The 23,910-nt window shown below is 44.3% G+C and overlaps 1 protein-coding gene and 1 long non-coding RNA gene across 10 annotated transcripts in view; one reads left to right on the top strand and one right to left on the bottom strand.

Annotated features, from left to right (window-relative positions):
- SLIT3 (slit guidance ligand 3) overlaps positions 1-23,910 on the top strand; it is a 641,188-nt gene that overhangs the window by 315,547 nt on the left and 301,731 nt on the right. The window lies entirely within an intron of this gene.
- On the bottom strand, positions 6,091-22,107 carry LOC118151658 (uncharacterized). 7 transcript variants are annotated; one of them, XR_013530825.1, is made up of 4 exons: positions 21,772-22,107; positions 13,901-13,970; positions 11,354-12,283; positions 6,099-10,524 (listed from the first exon to the last, which is right to left on the bottom strand). It is a non-coding gene; the product is annotated as an uncharacterized LOC118151658 (long non-coding RNA). The 7 variants fall into 7 exon arrangements; XR_004740069.3 differs by having other exon boundaries at positions 6,103-10,524; positions 11,354-11,431; positions 11,941-12,012; positions 12,157-22,107; XR_013530824.1 differs by having other exon boundaries at positions 6,091-10,524; positions 11,354-18,790.

The following is a 23,910-nucleotide window of genomic DNA, read 5'->3' as shown; positions in this document are numbered from 1 at the left end:
GAAAGAGCTGAGAGTGAGACTCGAGGATCTGGGTCCCTCCCTGCCAGCCCAGCCACGTGACCTGGGCAAGACCATTCCATTCTCCCTGTCGTGGGGAATCTGAGTGTTGTCTGTGTTCCCTTCCAAATAGAAAATTATGGAGTTGTAGGGCTTTAGCAACTTGGATGTCCACAATTTCTTTTTCAATGGAGAAAGAAAGGGAAACCACATCTGTGGAGTTACAGTAGGGATGTAGCAGAGATGCCCTGAGTGAGCGACCATCTGTGTTTGCCTAGCGCTGAAGGATTTTCCAGGACACAGCGCTTCCCATTTTAAAACCCGGGAAGTCCCAGACAAAATGGTCACTGTAGGTTCACATACGGTCTATTCACCAGATTCCCTGACACCTTAGTACAGGGGATGGGGAAGCTCAGCCTGGTGGGGGGCGGGGGGTGCAGTTTCTAAGCCCCGCAGGCTTTCTGATGGAGTCAGGCTGAGGGTAAGGGGGCAGACAGGTGCCAGCCACCTTCCCCAGAAGAGAACACCTTGAAGTGCGGTTGACTTGTTTGATCTGCTTCAGCTCTGCCACACTGGCCCCTGTACACATTGTGTGTACAGATAGTGTGCTCACAGAACATGGAACCGGGGGTCTATGAGGATATTCAGTCCCCCCACCTACCCACCACGGAAAAAGAAGTCATCTGTATATTCCATAAGAAATCATTTCATCCTTTCCTCGTTCTGGAAATAGAAGCTTCTTCTACAATGGATAGGCTGCCACCTTGTGGTCGTGAGTGGGACTGTGGGAAAGTGCAGGTAACCACAGAAAAAGAAATGCCCCTGGGTTTAAATCAATTCAGTTCTTATACGGTATGAGGCAGTGAGCTAAACGATCGTGTAGCTAAGACTATCATTATGTTACGAAGGGTAGAGCATTGCTGTGTGCACGTAATAAAATACACTGACTGCTTTGCGTATAGTATCTTCTATAGTGTGTTCAACAACCCCAGCAGGTAGGATTCATTACCATTTTACAGATGAGGAAGCTGACCCTCAGAGGTTAAGTACATTTTTAATGTGGCACAGCAAAGAGCTAGGATTTGAAACCAGGACTGGTTGGCCCTAAAGCTCATGATCCGAACCACTAGGCTATACTGGAAGGGAGATCAGCATGAATAGGAAAATAGGACCACACAGATCGTCTGGGTGGGAGAAACAGGTCATGTGAATATGTGGGATAAATTAACGTGGTAAACATAAAGGAGGAATGCAAAGCGGGGAGCGACTCTGACATCAAAAGCAGTGGAATCCATAGTAGGGAGGGAGAGAGAACTGGGGTTGTCAGGGTTCCCGGTTAAGGGGAAGGTGGGATTTGAAGTAGCTGTTGAAGGTTGGGTAGGAATCAGATCAAAAGAGAGAGCTACAGCTTAGTGACCATTAAACAATACGCTGGCCAAGTCCGTGTTTGATACATATTAGCCTTTATAAACAATGTGTATATCATGAGTTAAATCCAGGCTAGGGGCTTCATATATATCTCGTTAATATGCAAAAGTCCTGCAAGGTCTTTGTTGTTATGACCCCATTTTATAGGTGAGGCATCTGAGCAATAGAGAGGTGGTCACTTGCCCACAGTCATATTCATAATGACTCCAAGCCTGTGCTAAAACTGCCACGTGTTTACTGGTGGAGAAAAATCCCACTAGCATAGGCAGCGAGGGCCGTGCTCACAGTATGGTCCAAGTCATGCAAGCTATGATAAAGCAGAGAGTGCAGGGGTGGGATGGAGATGGGGGCCTGGATGCTGACGTTTTTGCTGACGAATATGTTGAAGCCTCACCCCGCAGCTACCAATGTGGGCTGAAAAGCATCTTGGTGCCCAAAGGGAGAGAAGGGTTATGGAAGCGATGGAAGAAGCCCCACAGTCCAGATGTTTCCCTTCCCTCATCCACATCACTAGGATGTGCAGTGCCTGGCTCCTTGGCTAACAGCGACCTCACGTGGGTTCATTCTCCTCTTTTGGTCTCAGTTTCATCATCTGTCACATAGGGATCATTATTTTTGCCCTACATCATGAAATTTGCCTACTTAGCATCTAGCCCTGTCAGGGAGGGAATTGGGAAAACCAGATGTAAGAAAAGACATGAAAGAACTGAAAAGTATGAGGTATATTATGCATTCTGATTTCGGAAACTGAACGCATATGCCTTTTGAGAAGACTCAGTGTCAGCCCCTTATAGAAAGTATTTCTTCATGAGGCTGGGCATTTCATTTGAAAAGCCTTAGCACAGGTGACGTGCCTTTCGGTCACAAGGTTTTAGGGAAAGGAAACCCAAGTTTACTTTCAAAAGAGATGATTGACTTACTGGTCTGAAAACTTGGGAGTGGGGCACTCCCAGGCATGATTTAACCAGCGGTTCACATACAACCACCACACTCTGTCTCTGTCCCTCTATTCCTGCCTCCCCCATCCTCCCTCCCTTCTCTTGCTTTTTCTGCTTTGGCTCCATTTGCAGAGAGGTGCCCCTTCACTGTTGCAAGACAGCTGCCACAGCTGCAAACCTCACAGCCTCCAGGTTCAAGTTGAGTCTTTGTCTCTGCATTCCTGGGGGGCACCTCTGCTCCCATTGGCTCCAGCATAGTCATGGGACAGAATGAGAAGTGCTGATTGGCTTAGCCGAGGACCACATGCTCCACCCATCGTGCATAGGAAATTGGGGAGGAGAAGATTCTGCAAATAAAAATGAGGGCTGTTGCAGTAAAACATAGAGAAAGAAGTGCTGGGAAGGCAAGCAAGCAGTCAACCACTAGGTTGATTCCAGGCACCATGATTGCTTTTCTCTTTGGTTTGTAATCACTGGGACGCAGACTCCCCTTGCGGGGAGCAAAGCCCTTAAATCTGGCTTCCTCCTCTGAGGACTTGCTCATGACCACAGCAGTTTAGAGATTGCTGAAGCCCAATCTCATTTGATGATCCAAGGTCTTAGGAAGTCCAGAAAAATGGGCAGGATAACCTTGGAAGCCAGGATGGCATATTTTTGGCTCAGTTCAGATGGTACAAGGAACTGGGTCCTGACTCCTGGGCTAGTTGTTGAAACAGCTGAACCTTTAGGTTTAGCTGAGTTCCCCACACAGGAATTGAACTCTTCTTGCAAGGTGCAAATCCCAGGGAGGCCGTGGAAAGTACTCTGAACACTCCTGATCTTAGAGAATTCGTGTCTAGTAGAGAACACAGTTGGGAGTCAGGTAAGTGTAGTTCTAAGTAATGGCCTGAAAATTTTACATGACTCCCTTACCGGTTTTTTGTTGTTTTCTTCTTAGCATTTCTCTCCTACGTGTGGTATTTCAGGATCATTACTTCTTGAAGTTTATTATCATAACCACCTGGGTGCTTGAAAGTGCAGAATTAGAAGGCTTACTGTAGGCCTCCCGATTCAGAATGGGAGGTGCAGAGAGCAGCAGTCTGGTGTGTAACAAGCAGCCTGGGTTGAAAAGGCCACTGAAGTTTGGGATGTTGCTCTATGATGTATAAATTTTTTCCTGTTACTCACGATTCATTAACAATTAACTGATAATCAGCCTTATATTCCAATCATTTGCCTCTAAATTCTAAAAGTAGCCCATTAAGGAGTTGAAAACAGTGTAAAAGGGGCCTTCCCCTTGGAAAAGTAGGGCACAAGTGGCTTTCAGAGTTACCCTGACATTTTCACAGCAAGAGGTCATTAGGCCCCCTGCAGCCTTACCTTGATATTTCACTGGGACTGGAAAAAGCTTTCCCCTGTTGTTGGCCTTACACAGACAACTTGGAAGCCCTTAACTTCACAATGATCAGAGGCGATAATGGTTAAAAGACAAAGCCAGACGAGAGAGAGAGGGTATTGACAGGAAGCATGCCAGGTGACTTAATTGAATTTGGGCAATTCAGATGGGGTAGCTGGTTCTCATTTAGGAAATGCAGATTGAATAACCAGTTTCCTTGTTAAAGAGGGCGATGCAATTTGAGGAGCTCTGCACCGACAGCCCGGCCAGCCCCAACACTGAGCTCTTGTCCTTACCCATGCTCACCAGCATTTTATATTCACTTGAGATTTGCTGTTTCCTTCCTCCCTTGAAAAATGTTAAAGTTCTATTATTTTTTTTAATTTTATGGTACTTAGTTCCAAAATCAAATAATATTCTAGTTTGTTAAAAATACATTTTACAATATTTATATTAATACTTCTTTTATCCATTGTTTTTCCATAAGTGTTTTGTTGTTGTTTTTTGAGACTGGGTCTGTCACCCAGGCTGGAGTTCAGCGGTATGATTATAGCTCACTGCAACCTTGATGTCCTGGGCTCAAGCAATCCTCCCACCTTAGCCTCCCAAAGTGATGGGATTACAGGCCTCCTTTTTAGATAGTAATGATGGCTTAATGTACTTTTAACCTAAGACTAAAATTTGGGGAGAAAGGAAAAATTTGCTATGATTTCCCTGTTCATATCATACCTCCAGAAACCTCTTGGAAATAGCTTATACTCTTTTAAATAAGCACATAATTATGGCAGCTAATGTTTACTGTGTGCCAAGCACCATTCTAAGTGCTTTATAATTTAATTTTTGTTTATCATAATCCCAGGAGTTAGGCTCCCCCATTTTACAGATGAGAAAACTGAGGCACAGAGCCATGTATGTGATTCTTCTCAGGGCTCACAGCATAGAGAGAACAGAGCAAAGAACGGACCTCAGCCTCTGCCCTTCTCCACCACTGTATGCCACCACCCGAAAAGAATCTTAGCTGCAGAGAAACCAGACATCAAAGTCCCACTGAGGATTTGTGATATTTCTGATGAAGAAGAGATTTTCTTCCATCCTGGGGGAAAGGATTGCAAGGCTTAGATGAAGAAAACTGTAGCACTAACCTGCTATTGATTTATGTGAAAAGATAAATTGGCACCAGACAGGGAAATCCCTGGCTTTAGGTGATCTTCAGGAGTTTACCTGGGGGATAAAGCTTGTGCGATCTCTACAAAGTGAGACACATTTTATTGTACAGAGAGTGATGTTTTGATCGCTAAGTTCTCTGGAGCCAGTAGATATCAAGAAATCTGACTTAGCCTTTTGACATTCAAATCCATCTCGAATGAGAATGGCAATGTGGCTTGAGACAGGAGCATCAATTCACCCAGGTCTTCAGGTCAGCAGTATGACCCATTCTTGACTTTCAGTTTTAACTATTCTATGACTTCAATAACGTGGCAAAATGCATGATTATTGTTTCTCAAAAGAAACTAAACCTGCGGGCAGCAGTATCTTTTCCCCTGCCTTTCGTTTTTATGTAAATTTTCTTGTAGCCCAGGTTGATTTAAATAAAATTTTAATGTTACTGGGTACACTTAGGCAGACCAAAAAGTTTGAAATTACAAGGCAGCAGGGTACAGCGGAGATAATGATTGTGTTTGAAATAAGGATCTCAAAGCCAGTAGAACAATCAGGAGTCCCTCGGTGTAAAATAACAAGATTATACTTCAGAATTATCTCAACCCCTAACCTTCCATCAGTTTAGTCCAAAGAGATTCTTAGAGAGCCCTGGTGATCCTCCAAAGCACCACTCAGCTAGAGTTCAGAGACAGGGCTGTCCCCCAAATGTCAACTGTATTTCACTCTTGATTATCTTAATGAATACAAAGTCTGAGAGGACTAAGTCCATGAGTCACAGGCCCAAACCTAGAGATGGCCTTTTTCTTTAAAAAAAAAAAAAACAAACTCGAACCTATAGACTAATATATTTGTAAAATGCAATAAAAATGATGTACTAGTAAAATGAAATAAATATACTGTTTTAGTTTGTTTTCTATTGCTTATAATGGAATACCCAAAGGTAGTTAATTTATAAAACATTAAACGTGTTTCCTACAGTTCTGGAGGCTGGGAAATCCAAGGTCAAGGGGATACATCTGGTGAGAATTTTCTTGCTGTTCAGGACCCTCTGAAGGGTCCTGAGGTGGCACAGGGTATCACATGGAGAGGAAGCTGAGTGTGCTAGCTCAAGTCTCTCTTCTCTTCTTATAAAGCCACCTGTCCCACTCCCACCATAACCTATTAATGCATTAAGCCATGAATCACCTCTCAAAAGCCCCACCTCTTCATAGTGACACATTGGGAATTTCAACATGAGTTTTCGACAGGACAAATATTCAAACCATAGCAGACATACAGAATAGAAGCACAAATATTTAATTATTAGATTAAAGAGGCATAATATTACATTTCAAAAAATATAATCAGAATGCCCATAATTAGAAAAAGGGAAAGAATTACACAACTGTGCATGTGGGGTCATGGAAAGTGTGGTGGTTAATATCATGTATACAAATGTAGCAACGTCACATTGCTATGATCATTTTTAGATACTCTCGACCTCAGTGTTTATGTCTTCAGGGACCGGTAATCAACAGTTCATTGACTGGTAATGATCACCTAAGAGTTAATGGGACTCCAGTCTTAGCCTTTAGTGCCCTTAAACATCCAGGGTCCTAGAAGTTTCTTGGGAAACCAGATGTCTTTGATATAATAAGCCCAGGCTCTAAGAATAATGTGCTTTACATTAATTCAAACCATTTATCAGAGGAATATGAGAGCAGATGATGTATTTTAGAATTCAGACATGGAGTTATTGATCAAAGAAGAAATTAAGACTTATGGTTATTATAGTAAAGGGCAGGAGGGATGGGGGCAGCAGTGCTTGGAGTCCTGCATAACCCATTCAGCTCTATCTACAATAATTAAAGTCAGGGAGCATTGGCAGGATCAGTGACTGCTGATTTGGTCTGCTCTTGGCTTCTCTGGGTGAGGACTTGTTTTATTTTTATGGGTATAAGGAAGGGCCTGCTCATGGGAACCCCACCATATGCATTGGTGCTACTGCTTAGGAGGAGTGAATGATCCTCCTGCCTCCTTCCTGGAGGCCCCCAAGCCTCACTGCAATCTTGGGAATCTGTCATCTGCACCTGTCTCTATTCAGATCCAATCCCCACCCTCTTTGTCCCCAACCCCCAATTTACCAGAATCTGAACTGTTGTATAGTCAGTCTCTATTGGCATTTACCCTACAACAAGTCAAATGCATATTAATGAATAAACTGACATGTGGTTCAAATTACATGCTACATAAATTGTAGCAACTTTGCTTGTGTATAATATCAGCATTGCGCACATAATGGCAAAGTCATACATTGAGATAGTTTCTAAATAGTGCCCTGCAGATGAATGTTGAATATTCTCAATGCTTTTTGTCTTATTAAAAAATATATCTTTTTGGGAAAAATATAAATTAGCAAAAAGAAATTAATCTAAGTCAGTACTTGTATAGAACTAAATTATTCTTTTCCATAGCTTCGTAGTATTTCATTGTGTAGATTTACCAAAATGAGTGTAACCATTGCTTTTGATGGACATTTGGTTACATACTTTTTTCACTTTACATTGTAAACATTTTTCCACATCATTAAATATTCTTCTACCCTAGAGTCTTTAATGACTGAATACTTGCATAGTATTCTATTGTATGGATAGAATGCTAAATACAGTCCATATAATATAATTAAATATTCTCTCCCAAATTTCTGCTGCTATCAATAGTGTTACTGATGATATGGTTGTAAATTTATCTTTGTCTCCCTTCATAAGTGTGTCTTGGGTTAAGTTTATAGCCTTGTAGTTCTGGATCAAAGGGCATGGAATATTCTGGAGCCTTCCTGAAGCCTTGCCATATTGCCCAAGTTGATAGGTAATATGGGAGAAAGAAAGAGCTTGGAGTGTGGAGAAAGGCCTTGATCCTAATCTTAGCTCTGCCACTTACCAAGCTGGGTGACCTTTGCCAAAAACTGATATTCTCTGAGCCTTAATTTCCTTGTATAACAAAAGGATGAAAGTAAAAGCATTTACATCGCAAGATTGTTTTGGGACTCACATAAAATCATGCATTTTGAGTCTTCTGGGGGAAGCAGCCTTCCCCTTGGTCATTTTGGAATGATGTCCAAGGGACGATGCGTTTTTAATTCAGACTGCCTTCTCCATCACCTTTTACACACATCCCAGAACCCGGCACCACTCCATAGAACATTTTAGGCAGGGAGGAGAGGGTGTGGGGGCTGGCATTTCAAAGGCATGCCGAGCTAGTCTGGCATCTCATAAAGTGAATAAAATTTCTATAAACAAATGGTTACTAGATGAGAAGTGTTTGGGGCTGGAGTCTTTTGAGGGTTGTGTCCCCTTCTGTAAAGTGTGGGACCTCAGAGTCGTGTGTTTTTGCTGCTTGGTGAACAGGATGACAATGTCTGGTTCTGAAATCCCAGGAGCTGAGGGAGGCCTCTTTCTGCCCAGTTCCTATTCTCCCAGGGCTTTTTGCGAAGTCAGCGTAGGAGCTAAGGAGAGAGAGAAGTGAGGCCTGCTGCTCCCCAGCAAAACTACATGCACCTCCCTTTGATCTGTTTTGGTTGAAACCTACAAAGGTTAAAATTGAGGAAACCTCCAGGGCAGGCAAGCCGTGTGTGGTTAGCTTTGTGTGGGAGCCCGAGTCCTGGAGTCTGCCCTGGCTTTTACAGCAGGCACATTTGTATGTTTGGATTTTCCAGAAGGGATAAATCACACAAACAGAGCACCTTGGGAATCCTTCAGGGAGTCCTGCTCGGCCCCAGCCCCCTTCTATTAAACACACACCCCATTCTCCAGGCTGCTGAGAGCAGTTCACACACTGCCCTTGTCTGAAGAGCTTTCTCTGGAAAACTCATTCTTGGAGAGAACTGTCTTTGTGCAATAGTTCAGCCTTTCAGACTAAACAGACGAGAAAACAGTGAAGTACCGGAAAAAAAGGAGTTCCTCCTGGTAAATAGGGAAGAGTCGCTTTGGGTTTGATATCCTCTGCCGCTCTGATTGTTACACGCCATGTTGACTGGTACCCAAGCCAAGAAAGATGCTGAGAAACAGACCCTCTTTTCCACTGTGTCTTGTTTTCTCTTTGTTTACTCATCGCTTGGATAGTGTTGTGAGCCTGTCTGGCCTCCAAGCGCACATCTTGTCCTCTTTGGGCCCCAACGCAGGCCTGTGATATTTGGCCTGCAGAGCAGCATTCGTTTAAAATCAAAGCTTTGAAGGTTGGTCTGGTTTGAGAACAACCCCGGAGCATGAGATTCTTTGGCATGTGGGCCCCTTGGGGCTGCGTGGAAAGAGGAGAGCCCAGTTTTCCCAGGATGAGCCTGGAGTGCGGTTGAAGGATAGTCTCCTCATTGATGGGCCAGGCTCTGAAACCAAAGCCAGGAAAATTGCCCCAGCCTCCATCCCCATCCCACCTCCAGTTGTGCTGGTCTGTGGTGCACACATCCTGCTTTTATTACTAGGTGCATTTCGCTTACAGACCCTTCCACCCCACCCTCACTCCCCTGAAATGAGCTCCCCATTCCATTAAGGGTGCTGCCTGAGCTCAGGGTGGATGACGGTACCCGCCCAAGGTTAAGCTTCCAATGGAGGAGGGCGAGAATGTTGGACCCACAATTTCGGAAGACAGTTAAAAGATTAGATGGTAAATTTACTTAACAGAGACTAATCACCTGGGACTGGGTTTCATATCCTGTTTTGAAATAATGTATTTTCTTTTGTGCTCTGGTCTGAATCTGTCATCCCTCCTCTAATAATGAGAGGCAGTGGATTTTTAATCTTTGACCTTCTTCCATATAATCTAATCACCGTGATTTTCTGATCCTTCTCTCCTTATTTGGTGAAGTTCTGGAAAGAAAAAGAACTCATTTCTCGGGCATTGCTGGGCTGTTCTCCATTGCTGTAAGGGGCTGGGTTGACAGGTGGAGTCAGCCTCTGCCTGTTAGATGTTCCCCTCTAGGCCCAAAGGGTAGAGGAGGAGAAAGAAAAGAAAGGAAAAGCCAAAGGCTCTTAGGTCTGAATCAGATGAGTGAAGGGTGGCAATTGGAAACCACAGTAAAACGTTCATGACATCTGTTTCCTACCAGTGCAGCATGGAGAGCTGTGAGTCACAAAGTGGGAGCAGTCGTAGGTGAGGCAATTTCTGAGTCTAATAACACTAGGAATGTGACCTTAGGTAATCCTCCAATTGTCTGTACATGGAAACTTCTAAGCACTTAGCATCTTTCCCTTCACTTTCAAACTGGGAGGTCTTTGGGTGTCTCTCCTTCCTCTTGGGTTTGGCTCATAGGCGGGGTGCCTGGGATGCCTGACCCTAGGCAACACCCTCTGAGGTCTTTCCTTTGTGTGTTGTCAGATGGGGCGTCTCTTCAGACTCCTTGGCTTTGGGAGTTGCCCCAGCAGGAATCCTGCAGGCTGGGATGTTGGGTTCAGTTCTAACTGGAAATGGGAACGAGAGGACAGAGGATTGCTTTCACTTCGCCTCCTGCCCTGTTTATGCAATTGTTGCTTGGTTGTCAGAAGAAGCGTAGACAAGATCTATAGCCCCTCTTTCACCTTTTCCTGCTCTGAGGTCTCAGTGACATTTTAGATGCAGCCATGTGTTTTGACTGCTTAGCCAGAGTTCTGTATGCTGAAAACAAAAAAACACACTCAATTTTAGTTAACTCTAAGAAAAGGCATGTATGGGAAGACTATGGGGTGGGGCACCTAGAATTGAAGGGAACGTGGAAAAACTCGGCTTGCAGATCATCTTCAGAAGGTATTGAGAGCAACAGTCAGACCCAGGCACCAGCACTAGTGAGCAGACGCCAGCGACACTTGGTCTTTTGTGCCCTTTGTCTACGATTCAAATGCCATGGAGGGAGAACCTCATTGGCTCTGCTTGGGTCATGCATTTGGCCAGGGCAAGGTAGGGCATCTGGATTGATCGTCCTACCAGATTGTACCCAGGGAAAGGCGGTTCCTCAAAAGGTGACGGAGGATGTGCTTTTACCCAAAGAAGATGAAGACAGTGGTGGGTTGGCCATAAGGCCAGCACATTTCTGCCCTACATCCACAAATCTCTGCCTCCCTAGAGTCTGACCTTGCTGGGTAGGTGTTGCGTTGGGGCAGGTGGAGCTATCCAAAAAGCAATGGCAGTAGAAACTGATGGTGCTCTCTTCTCTTGCCTCCTTCCCTACGCACTGTGCCACTGTCGTTACCACTGCCACACCCGCCCTCCGGTCATTATCAGAACGGCCAGATTTGACTCCAAAAAGTTAAACTTTTGAGTTGAGGTTATTTCATTTCTTGTGAATCTCCCAGATTCTAATCGTCACTTGTCTTCGTTAATTTCCCTCTAGGGCCCCTTTGTTCCCCGCTAAAGGCCTTCCCCCACCCTCTCCCCCAAATTCACAGCCGAGATAAATAATTCATAGGAAAATAAATGTCCAGCCCCCATCCCAGCTCTGTGTAATTACCTCCCTGGTGTATGTTGGCTTCACCCTTATGGGAAACGTGAGAAGGGAAACGTGTCCTTTTAGCCGGTGAATGGCGCTCTATTATTTTGATACATGAATGCGGAAGGAATAAGAGACAAAATAAAGTTAATAATACATTGCAGTGTAGATAATTCATCACTTAAATCAATAGGAACTGCAGGTCACTGAACTGGAACTGGTGTTACTGTGATCCAAACATGGAATTAATAATTGAAACTACACTGATCTGTCTTCCTGGAATGGGAAGACAGACAACCCCAGGGATAGATGCTCACAGCACAGGAGGAACAAGGCAGTAGAGATAGACAGATGATTCATTTAATTCCTGCAGCTGTCACATACAGTAAATATGAAAATCTGCTTTCTATCTGGAATCAGCTTCATTTGGGAGTGCAGCTCGCTGAATTATACTCTCAGCTCTGTGTTTATTTTTTCATTCATTGTAGGAACTTTAAATGATGGTTAGCGTGGAATGCTACATTCTCTGAGGTTGAAAAGGCTTTCTAGCAATGAGTCGGCAGTGGTATGTACAGCATCTGTGGCCCCATTACCTCCTACACACACACCTGAAAATTGTGGGTACCGTTTCTCAGGAAGTTTGACTCTGTAGCCACATTGAGAACAATTGAATCAGTGACCTGTAGTTTGCAAAAGAGCATGTCAGAGGAGTCAAGAAAGTGGACTCTGAGGGAGATCCCCAGTGGAACAACCTGGAGTGAGTTACGTAGTCTCTCTGAGCCTCAGTTTCCCTCCCTATAAAAGTAGGCAATGACAGCACCTACCTCATAAGAGTGCTCGAGACTGAGTGAGATCATGAATGAAAGCACTGAGAATCATAGCTGACTCCTGGTATCCAGCGATGCCTGCCATAACTTTCAGAGGTCATGGAGCTACTGCGCCAAGGTAAGGCTGAAGTTGGTGGTTCATGGAGAGAGATTTAGTATTGTTTAAAATTAAAATCGACTCTCCCTGCTTTGGCTCTTCCAGGGGTAGAGTCAATTGTAGAAGTTAATCTCTGTACTGCTCCTTTCCTCTTGCAGGAGATGGGGTGGGAGTGAGATGAATAGGACCCCGGCAGGGCGCCCCCCCATAGCTCTGGACGCATGGCAAAAGTAGGAACTTCATTTGGAGGTGGGATTGGTCACAGGTAAATTGTTCTGCCTAACAAAATGAGAGGAGGTGGAGTGAGGAACAGGTGTCTAGAGGACTTCTGGGGAGGGACACAGAGGAGGAAATCCAGGGAAGAATGTAAGAAACAAAATCCTGCAGAGAAAAGTGGCTGAATTTTTTTTAGAACAAAGATGCTTAAAATTTATTTTTAAATCTTTTTCCTTCTATACAACCTTCACGTGAGCCTGCATCCTGTGGGTGTGTGCCTGTGTGTCCGTGCGGGTGTCTGTGTAGGTATACAGATATGTGCCCATGTGTGGCTGGCTGTGTCAATGCAGATGTCTCTATGTAGGTGTGTCTGTGTGGATGGCTGTGTGTGGGGGTGTCTGTGCAGGGGTGTGATGTTCGCAAATGAGGGAAAAGGGGTTGGATTTCCTGGCTGGAGTGACTTGGTCCAGAACAGAACAGCGTACGTGAGACTGGCCCTGATGATGTATGAACTGATCTATTTCAGCAGAAGTAGGATTTCAGAAGCAGAGTTCACTAGGAAAAACTCCAGCCCTTGCTCTACGGCATGCTCTGGAGAGCCTGGTGATTGCAGGCTTCCTGGAGAGGTGAGGTGAGTCTTGCGTCCACTTTACTTGCTCCTCCACCTCCACCTGTGTAGGCTGTGGAGGGACCTGGTTGGGGACATCACCTGCCAGGTACAGGAAGGCACTACGTCCAGGAAGTCCCTTTCTATGTTCAGCTGCATTTTCGCTCAGTAGAGGGGATCTGTGTGCCCTGTGTGATGACTTTTCTACCTGCCTGGAGCACCAGTCTGAGGATGCCGTGGTTATTTGTCAACCGTGGGAGTGAGAATGGTGGCAGACCAGCCTCCTGAACTTAGGGCGAAAGTTCATCAAAGGAGCAGGGTTTTCAGAAGGGATGCTTGCAGTCCTTTCCCCATTCTCAGAGGTGTGCTAAAATGTAGAAGACCAGGGTTACCTCCTCTGGGGATTTCCTGAACCCCCTGCAGCAGTTGGGATCAGATGCACGGGAGTTAGACAGTCGGGGTATATTAGAGGAGAGGTTGGTATGGCTGAACCCCGGTCTTTTTGGCAGAGGACCTGGGGCAGAGAGTTGGTGGATGACAGCCCCTCCCTAAAGAGAGAACTGACCACATTCTGAACTGGTATCTTTAAAGAGCCACCCCTCCTTTTCTCTCAAGATGATTCCAGAGCCCCAAAGCCTCTTCTAAGTGGAACTGTCTTTTGGAAGAAATACAACACAGTCTGTTAAACGCAGGCCTTTGGATCTAAAGTCACAGTGATATGAAAATCTGTGCAGTCAAATGTACCCTTGAAAACCCCTTCCATCTCCCTTAAATCTCTAAAACTGGTCTCTTCAAAACTCAAAAGCTAAAAAGGAACTTACTTTTTAAAATTCTGTTTTCTTTTGGGATCTGGCCTTTCCTGGAGTGGTAGAAGCCAAGATCTAGTTTGAACTGGAAAGATAATGGGGTCAACAAAGAATGTTTCTCTTCTTGCTCAGCAATATAGTTCAGTTTCATGAGTCAGATGCCCTGAGTGATGCGAATTCAGCAGAGTGTGTGAAGCTGGAGAAGGCAGTGAACCAAGAGGCAAGAGACCTCACTGGGAGGTCCAGCTCCCTGAGAAGTCATTGTGTAACCTTGAACAAGGCTCTGCACCTCTCTGGATGTAATTTTTCAAACTTTAGAACAAACTCTGAAAATATTTAGATGGGTTGGTAGATAGGTAGGTGGAGAGAGTGAGAGATGCCGGCTTTTAAAAAGACATATAATTTAGTGTTCCAAACAACAGGAGAATGAGATACTTTTATAACTATGGTTTTAGAGTTACCTGTATTTTTCATGAAAGCTCCATTAGTGAGGAATCCAACGTTTCCCCCTTGACATTGTTGAATTGCCTTACAAATGTCCAGAATTTATATACAAACTATTAAACTTATCCCATTTCAGGATTGAAATTAGCTAATATTTACGATGTCTTCCTTGTCAGTTAAGAACGATCCTTCCTAACAGTGAGGTGGGCATAGTGTGAGTCCCGGTTAGTGGTTGCTCAGGGCTAGGTAGGAGGAAGAGGGTATAGGAGTTAGTAGCTAAGGGATATGGGGCTTCTTTGTGAAGTAATGAAAATTGCCTAAAATTGACGACAGTGATGGTTGCACACATCTGTGTGTACACTAAAACCACTGAATTCTATACTTTAAATGGATGAACTACAAGGTGTGTAAATTTTATCTCAATAAGGCAGTTTAAAATTTTTCAATGAAGGCCAGGTGTGGTGGCTCATGCCTGTAATCCTAGCACTTTGGGAGTCTGAGGTGGGCAGATCACCAGAGGTCGGGCAGATCACCTGAGGGGCCAGCCTGGCCAACATGGCAAAACCCCATCTCTACTAAAAATACAAAAACTAGCTGGGTGTGGTGGCAGGTGCCTGTAATCCCAGCTACTTGGAAGGCTGAGGCAGGAGAATCACTTGACCCTGGGAGGCAGACATTGCAGTGAGTTGAGATGGCGCCACTGCACTCTAGCCTGGGCGACAAGAGCAAAAATCTGACTAAAAAAAAATTTTTTTTTTTTATGAAAAAGAGGGAAAAAGTTATTTGTAGATGGTTTTGCTTCTGTGCATGGATCGGAAGTCAGCAGTTAGAAAACCATAGTTCTATTCATGGCTGTCATGAAAACAAAATGGGGTGGGCGGTGGAGGGGACCTGTCTTTGTCCCATTGTTGCCTTCCGGCTCTTCAAGGACAATGCCCAGAATCGGTGTCAAGCTGGAGCTTAACATCCTGAAGTTGGAAAGAATTTCAGAGGTCATCTAAGGCAAGTCTGCTCCAGCTACTCTTAGCATTTCGCTCAGCCAAACACTTCATCTCTGCTTTTACCAGGAACTTACACCTAGAGAGGAGAAGAAAACCTAAAAATCCATGTGGGGGATATCTGTGGCACGGCCTGAGGGGACAGAAGGATTTGGAAAGAATGCATTTGACCTGTGAACAGGAGGAGAGAGTAGAGTGACAACAGCTGCCTTGAAGTGTGGATGAAATGTTGCATGCTTCTCATGTCCAATGCAAGGCAACAAGCAAACTCTGAGTTAAAACAGGCAGAGACAGGTATGAGTCTAGAGAAGACAGCAAGGAGGAGGAAGGGAAGGAATCTGAAGGCATGGAGCCTTTGTTAGGATTTCATTCCATGCTTAGTGCTTCCCAGTGGCTATCTTGCGTCATCCCTACCTCAACCCTAAAGGTAATATACCATGTTCACAGATAAAGAAATCAAGGCTCAGAGATGTGATGTAACTTTTCAGAGTTACTCAGTTGACAAGTGGGGAAACTGAGATTCAAGCATAAGTCTAGGGAGTCCTCACCAATATGGCCCTTAAGCAACCCTGGGTAAAGGGTCAGCCATAATTCACCCAGTTGCTCCAACTAAAAACCTAAGACTCTTTCTTTCTTTTCTGATTTCTTTCCTCCCTGCCACACACGCACACGCACACATGCACGCATGCCCTCATTTTGCCCTGAAGCCAGCTCCTCAGCAAGCCAGGTTGAATCCAACTCCTTACTTGGTCCCTCAATGTCAACATCATGCTTCTACCGGCTCCTCCTACCCTGCCCAACCTCATCCTGCACCATTCTCTGCCTCGTGCTTCCTCTTTCCCCAGTCAACTGGGTGGGAGGGCAACTGTGCTTGCTCTTCCTCTGCCTGGATGCCTCTCCAGGTCTTCCCACTGGAGCCTTCCCCTTCTTCAGGTCTCAGCTCAAGAGTCATCGCTTCCCCAGAGGGACCTTCCTCGCAGCCCTAATATGACCTCCTCCAAATACATCCCATCACCATGACTATGTAACCCCTTTTTTACATAAATCATTTTTGCAGTTTATCTACATGTAGTCTTACGTGTTTCCTATCTCCCCACCTATAATGTAAGTCCATTGAACTCTCACTCCCCAAGGTAGCCTCAGAATCTAGAAGGTAGTCCTGAGACCCAGAAGGTAGTAGCGCCAGAGACTTGCTCATGAAACATATCAAGGGAGGGAGGATGAGAGAGGTAGTGGAAAGGTTTTCCCTCAGAGAAAACAGATTTAAAGCAGGCATTTCTATGAAGCAGAGGGCTCTGGGATGCCCTGGTTTTCAGCTTACATGCTACGGACATCTGCACATTTTTCCTATGCATTTATTTCTACAGATATTTGTTGAACACTTTTTATTAAAAACAAAATCCACTTCTCAGGGATTGAAGATGATATATCCCGGGACTCCAGAAATATGTATGCTAAAGTTTACCTTTGAGTTTGAGGTACAGTTGTGAAGTCTGCTTCTGGAACGGGAGTGGGAACGGGCAGATTAGACAATCTATTTCAGTTTATACTGGGTACAACCATGTAGAAAGACAGCAAGATGAAGGAAATGATTCCTGCTGTGGGGTACAGTGGAACCTCTGGTCCCTGCTTGGTGCAGTGGAACCTCCCACCATCTGGCCATGTTGTCCTCTGATTAGATCCATCCAACCTCACACATGTGTAATGCAGGCATAGAGCATGAAAACCGCATGTCCGCAGTCAGGACAACTGGTCTGTCGCAGTGATCTCAGATGATTCACGCATGGTGATACTGAAGATGTTGATGATAGGGCAGTAGTCACTAGATAGTGCACACTTGCAATATGCTAATAGTGTCCCTTTCTTGCATACATCTCATGTAGTCTCATTTGCACATTTTCTCTACAAACATACACTCCACAAGAAGGGAAGCTTCCCTTTGCTATTGAATCACCAGCATCTAGAGTTAACAGCTGGCCTGTGGATGATGTTTAAGAATGAATTGTTGGGCAGATGGATAAGGAAGATGGACCCACCAGCATGCAGGCTCTTCATGCAGGGGATTTGTTTGTCTGGTTTACCACCACAAACCTGATGCCTGAAAAATATCTGGCATAAAATAAGCCCTCCATAAATATTTGCTGACTAAATGACTCTTCGTTTCACAGATGAGGAAACGGAGGCCCAAAGATATTACATACCCTGCTCAAGGTAACATAGCGAGGAAGCGATGAAAGTGGTGATGATCCAGGTTCTTCGTGGGAAGAAAAGAGGATATTTCTGGTTCCAGGGTAGGAGTAGGAAACTACATGGCATAGGTCGGGGGAAGGGGCGAGTTTGAGATACCCCAGAAAAAAAAGTTGTCACTTGCTATGACAGCTAAGATAGCCGTGTGCTCTGTGGCCATAACACAGCCCAGTGCTGGACTCCTGCACAGATCTGCTTTGGGACTGCCATACACTGTTTCAGTTTAGAAGAATTGTTTGTTTTCTGTTTTGTCTTTGCTGCTGCTTTTTTTTGAGACAGTTTCACTCTGGTCACCCAGGCTGGAGTGCAATGGCGCAATCTCAACTCACTGCAACCTCCCCCTCCTGGGTTCAAGTGATTCTCCTGCCTCAGCCTCCCAAGTAGCTGGGATTACAGACATACACCACCACACCTGGCTAATTTTGTATTTTTAGTTGAGACGGTGTTTCACTGTGTTGGCCAGGCTCGTCTTGAACTCCTGACCTCAGGTGATCCACCTGCCTCGGCCTCCCAAAGTGCTGGGCTTACAGGTGTGAGACACCACGCCCGGCCTTGTCTTTGCTTCTTAAAGAAAAGGATGGTGAGGAAGAAATTAGGTTGTTAACGAAACTTCCATCCCTATGAGAATGTTAGTTTTGAGAGCCCCAAAGTGAACCTGAGCCAACTGTTCCCTTCCCCCTCTCCAGGAGTCGGGGCTGCTACAGGGGAAGAAAGCAAGTTCGTGGAAACTGCACCTGTCACCAACAAATTCAGGGTGTCTCGTTCCCATTTATCAAGCTGTCAGCTCCTAACCTGTCAGAAAACCATCTAGATGTGTTTGAGTTTATCAGCCAGATTGAGCGGAGCAGCCCCATCCGGTTGCTTTTCTTGTTGATAGCTTTACGGTCGTTTTCAGAATGACCTGTGAGGGAGGGATTCTCTTCCTGCTGCTCTTTCCCTCAACAGGAGAAAAACGAAAACAAACAAAGCCCTGCAATTTGGGGTAATGTAGCTGTCAAAAACAGAACCGCCTATGGCCAAGGATTGCACAGGTTAGCTCTGTCTCTTTTTGTCCAGTTAAACACTGACTCCCAGGCAGTAGGCAACTCAAAGTACATGTCAACCGAGGAGAAAATTAAAGCCAAAAACCTCTGCATAATTTATTCATCACAACCTAAAATTGACGCCTTGCTTGTCTGCATTCAGGTTGAGGCTCATTTAACTGCCTCCACTGTGTCTGTTTAAAAAGAAAATAGAGGAATCAGCTCAGGGGGGTGAGATAAACCAAAACACAAAAATGCCCAACCGTTCTTTCATTTTACTCCTCACGTGACTTTGTTCCTCTCTGCTGGTTACAATGAGAATGACTCTACATCGAAATGATTAATTATTATTATTATTTCCAGCTTGGTATATGTTAGGGGAAAAAAATGCTCTGGAATTTTCTCTGAGCAAAGATCCTCCAGACCAAGAGAGCAAAGCCATATTCATAGACTCCACCTGGGTTTCCTTCTGCTTCTGAAATCATCGGTACACAGTAAATGTTGTCAACATTTTATAGCTGAAGATCAGAGGGGTAGAGTAACTTGCCCAAGGTCACACAGCTAGAAAGAGTCAGAGCTAAGACAGACCTAAGTCTGTCTGAGTCAAAGCCTTTATATTTTCCTGAGTTTCATGTAGATCATCCTCAGTAGGGCAAAGACCAACAGAGGTGTGTAGCTGAGACAGTGTGAACTTAGGAGGTGGATTTGGTAAACAAGAGAGGATACTCTTAGCTTTAGAAGTCCAGTTTCGGATGAGAGGTGAGGTGGGAGGCAGATTGCTACTGGATGAGCATGTTAAGTTTGGAGTCACATCTGCCCAGTGAGATTTTATGATCCTTGAAGACCGGTGCTTTCAAAGGGCATAGATAGTTAGGTTCATAGAAGGATTCCCTTTGTAATGAACCCAACAGGGCCAGATACAAAGACACCTTCCAAACTTGGCAGTGAGGCTGGTGTCTGCCAGGGTGACGACAGGGGTAGGATTCCTCTCTGCTGCTGTCCAAGGGTGAAGTCTGGAGCTCCTGTCTCTGCTATATTTGGGAAGAGAATGAGCTTGAATTCCAGGATAACAGGGAGAGGTAATGAGAAGATTTACACGTTGTGTTGGGAGACCCAAGAGGAGTAACGATGAAGCAAGGGCATGGGGAGAGAGGGGGGCACTAAGCTTGCTGATAACGATGGTGCTGAGCAGTTTCCCCAGCCTCGTTGACCCAGGAAAGCAGAGGGGGAGAGAGGATTGGAGAGAAGGAATGGCATATTTAACGGGAGGGGAGAGATAAATCGTTCTTAATCTTTACATTCAGGGAGGAGGATGGTGAGGAATCTTAAGAACCCACTCTTGTTTCTAGGGCCTGGGGAGAGCCATGAGTAAGGAATTTGAATGCCTGCCAGAGCAGGTGAGCAAAGCTTGGGAAGAGAATCTGGTGCAGGCACGGAGGTGCTAGCAGGAGGTACGAGAGTGTCTGAAATCTCCACTGGAGAGCGCAGACCTCATCTTTTCTGCCAGCTTTGCATGGTAGGAAGTAGAGTGGGAACCCAAGGCTTTATTCTTCCTGCAGACAAAGGCTGACCATATCAGATACTGTGGTTGTAGAGGGGAAGATGCAACAAAAATGAAAAATCCCTCAAAGATTTGAGATGGATTGTCAGGAATGCAAGGCAGCTTGGAAAAATTCTGACACAAGTGTTGTTTTCACTGTAGAGAAGTTACATGAGACAGGGAAGCCAATCAAGAAAAATCAGTTAAACTCATACTTGCTTGCCTAGAAATAACCACTAGTAATATTTTCATGCAATTTTACCCCAGTGTGCATTTCTCTTACACACACACACACACACACACACACATTTATAGCCCTGGATTATACTATGTACTCTTTGGAAACCTACCTTTTCACTTTAAAAATATATAGAAAGCATTTTTCCAAGTTCATGAATAAGATCCTTTTCTTTTCTTTTTTTTTTTTTTTTTGAGCTGAAGTTTTGCTCTTGTTGTCCAGGCTGGAGTGCAGTGGTGTGATCTCAGCTCACTGCAACCTCTGCCTCCCAGGTTCAAGTGATTCTCCTACCTCAAACTCCTGAGTCGCTGGGACTACAGGTGCATGCCACCATGTCCAGCTAATTTTTGTATTTTTAGTAGAGATGGGCTTTCATCATCTTGGTCAGGATCGTCTCGAACCCCTGACCTCATGATCCGCCTGCCTCGCACTCCTAAAGTGCTGGGATTACAGGCGTGAGTCACTGTGTCCAGCCATTCATGAATAACATCCTTTTTAATGACTGTTTTTCTTCCGTTGCAGTGGGTGGGCCATGACAACTAGCTCCTACAGTTGGGAAACTTACGTGGTTTTCAATTTTTTCCATCATCCAAAGTGGTCCAGGGAACATCCTTATACATATATTTTTGGTGGGCTTTGTCATATTTCCTTAGGAGTAAAGCTCTTAAATAAAAGGTTATGTACACGTTAAGAGCTTTTGAGATATATTGCCAAATTGCCCAACTGAAAGACGTTACCAGTTTATATTCCTTCCAGAAATGCGTGAGAGCACCTGTCTCTTTCTGTCCTCACAGAAAGGGGATCATCATTTGACAAAATGGTAGATGCTGATAAACTGTGAGAGGCAGGAAGGAACACTGGACCTCACCCTGACTTGCACCTCCCCTGGAACTCTCCAAACACAAAAGGAGTCGCATGTGGGATATTTAGAGTGCCCAGAGATAGGTTTTGCAGAATCAAACAACATTTTGGAGGATACATTAAGATATGCATGCGGGCAGGGACTAGGAGATTCTCTCACCACCAAGCGTAATATGCAGACTTAAGAGGAAGCTTCTGTCCCCAGAGCTGACATTGTAAAGACGAGGGCAGTCTCATGGTGGCATACCAAGAGGCAGCACCAGGATGAATCCCTTTAGTTCTCCTTCAGTCTCATACCACCTGGTGCCCTGACTCAGGCTGCCCCCTCGATTCCAGGCAAAGTCCCAAAGCTTTACCTTTCTCTTATTAAAAAAAAACAAAAAAAAATCACACTTCTAAAATAATAAAAAAAAAAAAATCCAGTGAACCTCTCAGACTTTTCCAGGTAAACGATTGAACTTCATCTGGGTCCCATTTGAGAAGAACAGGCTTATAAAAATCTGACATACATGGCACAGATAAGATCGAGCACTCACCTCGGGAGACTTAGAAGTGTTTCACATTCAAAGCACATGTCTCTAATGCTAATCAGATAACCGTAGAGTTTAGTTCTTACATCTGGCACAAAACTCTTGCTTTTATGTTTTCTATTTTTTCCCAGAAGGTAATAAAATTCACAATTGTATCTCATAATCGATATAGCATCTCTTCAGGCACTTCTGCACATTATGACTGCCTAAGCTTTGGCCTGCCTCAGACAACAGAACCACACGCTGTTGCTTATTTTTCCTTGTTGAGATACTGAGCTCTGAGGCCTTGCCATCTAGTGACTTAGAAAGCAGATCTTGTTTCTCCAACTAACAGGGTAGGATGAAGGGAGAGAGAGAGAGAGGGAGCCAGCTGGTGTGAGTTCACAATTGGAGAGGTTGACGCATTAGAATGTTCCAGTACATTCTAATTGGAACTGTTGAGCTATTTGCCTAGAAACCAGAAGCACCAACTCAGAATTAAGTGGAAAGTTTGCCCTCGGAGAGACAGTGAACTTTTAGGTGTCATTGCTGATAAGCGATAGAGAAGAATTCTGTCTGTACTTAGGGTGGGTTCATAAAAGCAGTTTGCTACACTGGTATGTCAGAGTGCTCTTGGCGTGAAGTTCTTTTTGGATGAGCAAAAGATACATCATAAGAGACCCATGCATGAATAGGCCAAACTCATATTTTCCTAAACTAACTTAATATTGGTCAAAATGCAATGAAAACCACAAATATGGGGCTATATGGACAAAGTCATGGCGTATTTTACAACTTTCTCAAGTTCATGTTTGATAATAGTAAGAGCAAAGGTCCCATCCAAGCTTGAACGTTTGCTTCTTAGCTATTATGATTTCAAAATCCATCTTTGTTTTAAATTCACTTAAAGTGTTTGAGTATCTTTCCTTGTTGAAGTAAGCAAAGTCTCGCCTAAACAACATGTTTATCTCTTAAATGTAGGAGAATAGGCTTATATCTTATGTTCTAACCATGTTTTCTTCCAATAGGTATTTATAATCTTAGGAATTTTCTCTTTCATAGCATATTACTCTAAATGAAGGCAATCATTTCTCCCCTTTGAGAGTGGCCCAGGTGAGCGCAATTGTTCTAAGATGAACGAAGTCCCACATACAGCATAGAGTGTGCTGAGACATGCAAGGTGCCCAGGGTGTACCATTTAAGGAGGCCCTCTCTCAGGGATGTGGAAGTGCAGAGCCATAACTGCAAGTGTGCCTCCTTTAAAGGTGTGCCCTGGGTGCGTCTTACACACCTCTCCCTAGTTCTGGTTCTGGTCCTGGTTATGATCTGCAGACTGTTTTGGACACATCGACCATACCTACTATCTTTTAGAGCCTTCTTCACTGGAAATGTATTAAAGGCCCTAATTGGCACAGGAAATGTATTTTGCAGTGTGTGGAAGTGATATGGAGCAGGTATGCTTTAAGGTAAAGGGGTCCCTTTGCTTATCTCCAGGAGGTTCAGCTCCTAACAACTCAGATTGACTGCAATTTCTTTGATGCTCATCCTGGTTCATGTTATATCTTTGCCTGAATTATAACATTTGGATCAAAAGATTCAAAACAAATACTAGTAGGTAACCAGAAGGCTGAAAGGTTGACTGTATTTAACTGGTTTATTTTCCGTTTTCTCAGTTTGTTTGTTATTTATACACAGTAAGCTTCACTCAGTCTACCTGGCTGCTTACCTTTTGTCCAGCTTGAAAAATGAAATGAGTGTGGGCTTTGGCACTATGTGTTTAATAGGCTCCTAATTTCTCCTCATATGTTTTGTTGGCCAATAATACGTAAAACTATGCCCCAGGCTTTTTGAGAGGCATGTAAATATCTGCCTCGACCTTATCTCCCATGGTAGTAATTCATCCAGGAAACTTACTTCCAACAGGTTAGGTATTAAACTCTCCCTCACATAAATCCACATTGGATGTCTCTGATCAAATTATAATGTTCAAAGTATTCCATCACTGTGTCCAGTTAAATCACTGCTAATATTTTCCCATGACTGGGTGGCTTTTTTAAAAATCTTGATTGTGCTACAGAAGTGTTTTCCCAAAGGCTTGATTAAGATTTGCACAAATGCTCACCATTTATCAGCAGGAAGTGTTTGCCTGCTTGGAGGAAAATCAAA

Source organism: Callithrix jacchus, chromosome 2, assembly GCF_049354715.1.
Source record: "Callithrix jacchus isolate 240 chromosome 2, calJac240_pri, whole genome shotgun sequence".
NCBI classification, from domain to species: domain Eukaryota; kingdom Metazoa; phylum Chordata; class Mammalia; order Primates; family Cebidae; genus Callithrix; species Callithrix jacchus.
This window is presented reverse-complemented; position numbering and strand designations above follow the sequence as displayed.